This window comes from Haemaphysalis longicornis, unplaced genomic scaffold (genome assembly GCF_048455015.1).
Source record: "Haemaphysalis longicornis isolate Haplotype H1 unplaced genomic scaffold, Haemaphysalis longicornis Haplotype H1 scaffold_14, whole genome shotgun sequence".
NCBI classification, from domain to species: domain Eukaryota; kingdom Metazoa; phylum Arthropoda; class Arachnida; order Ixodida; family Ixodidae; genus Haemaphysalis; species Haemaphysalis longicornis.
The window spans coordinates 16,841,407-16,843,389 of NW_027526245.1; the positions used below are offsets into that span (position 1 = coordinate 16,841,407).

The following is a 1,983-nucleotide window of genomic DNA, read 5'->3' on the forward strand; positions in this document are numbered from 1 at the left end:
CCGACCGCGTACCGGAAAAGAACAGCAAGGAACACACAAGAAACAACGCGCCAAACCAGCGTTTATTGGCGCTCCACCATTAACATGGGCGACTCCTCGCTCGTTCTGACCCAGCCGTCCGGGGAAGATCAGGAGGCAGGCGCAATGGGGAAGACAAAGGAAAGGGAAAGCCGGATCTCCAGTACTCACGTCTTCTTCGTTGCTTGCTCGAACCCAAGAGATCCACCGAGACCGGCCCACTGGGGCCCCGAAGAGCCGGTCACATGACGAGCGACCGCCGCGCCACAGCCGCGACACGCCTGCGCCGCGGCGGTAGCGACGCAGCGGTTGAGGGGAAAGAAGGAGCCTTCCCCCCTCGCCTCGGCGGTGGGCGGCGAGGAATGGGGAAAGCGCCAGGACTCTGGGTTTCCCGCATCCCTCCCCCCTTTGATCGAAGCCCTTCGGACTCGAGGGTTCCGGCCGGTGGTGGTATCACCGCTTGTTGCGCTGACTCGTTCACTCCTCGGAGTTCAAACAGTCCAACGCCGCACATGCGCAACTGCGACACAGTCCATCCACATTGCACCGCACGTCGCTGCCACACAGCACACATCTGTCGCTGTCTGAAAAACTTTATTGCTGATATATACAGGGAAGATGTTTGAGGTGACCCGGAGGGCGCCACCACTCACAATCACTAGGTGAGCTTCTCATTAGAGAAGCCCATTGGCGATCGCCGCGGCTCGGGCTCGGTCGACCAGGGCCTTCTGGCTCACCAAGTCGGAGCAGCCGAGCAGGGCTTCCTCCTAGTCCTCCCGGGTGAAGTTGGGTTTTTGGGCTAGGTTCGGAGTTGATTGGCATGCCCACACCATGTGGAAGATGTCCGAAGACTTCTCCGCACAGTACTGGCATTGTCCTTTATAGACAGGATCAACGTGTTTGAATTAAAACTTCCGGGTAGAGCAGTGTTTTGGTGTAAAGACGGAGGAGGGTGCGTTCCTCTGCCTTTGTAAGGCCCTTACAGGGCTTAAGATAAATTGCGCAGCCGAATAGGTATAATTCAGTAATTTCTCGAAAAGTGAGGGCCGGTTTGGGTTCGGGATCCATTTCGGAAGGGTCTGAAGACGTTGACCGGAGAGTGAGCGCGCGGGCAGCGGCGTCTGCCGTTTCGTTGCCTTCGAGGCCCGTGTGAGCAGGAGCCCATACGATCGTTCGAGGTGCGGGGGCACCGAGATAGTCGTTGTTTTGAAGTACGCGATACGCAAAGTGAGGAATGTACCCCTGTTCGATGTTTCTGCAGGCCCCTCTCGAGTCGGTGATGATCACTCGCGACTCCTGGTTTGCGGCTCCTAGCGCGATGGCGACTTCCTGCGCATGTGTGATGTGTTGAGCTCTGAATGTTAGGCCATGCACCGCGACGTTTTGGTGGACGACTGCGGCCGTGTACCACCCCCCATGGTGAGGGCCGGAGGCGTCCACGTAAAAGATTCCGTGCTTGTTCCCATAGTGGCGGGCCAGTGCCTCGGCCCGCGCCAGGCGCCTGCCACTGTGGTCGTCACGTGTCATGTTGGCCGGAAGAGGGCGCACGTGCAGGGCGTATCTCCAGACTTCGGGGAAGCGTACGCGCTCTTCCGTTAGTGTTGTGTGGTGGATGTGTAGCCGGGCTAATAGGCGGCGTCCCGACGGCGTCTTTGAAAGTCTTGTGTATTGATTAGTGAAGTGTGCCTCCCGGAGTTCCGCGAAAGTGTTTACCATCCCCAGGCCCATGAGGCGCTGGTTTGACGTATTTATCGGGAGGTCGAGGGCACGCTTGTACATCTTTCTGAGAATCACTTCGAGGGCGTTCTCGTCAAACTTGCGCAGGTGGAGGTAAGGAGCCGAGTAGAGGACTCGACTGATCACGAATGCATGCGCCAGCCGCAAGGCATCTTTGCACCGTAATCCCCCGCGTTGGTTAGAAACCCGGCGGACCATCCGGCCCACCTGGTCCCCCACCTTACGCAG

The 1,983-nt window shown here is 58.4% G+C and overlaps 1 pseudogene; it reads right to left on the bottom strand.

Moving 5' to 3' along the window:
- Nucleotides 1–692: 692 nt before the first annotated feature.
- On the bottom strand, nt 693–1,705 carry LOC144164980 (uncharacterized; annotated as a pseudogene).
- Between the last annotated feature and the right edge of the window lie 278 nt (nt 1,706–1,983).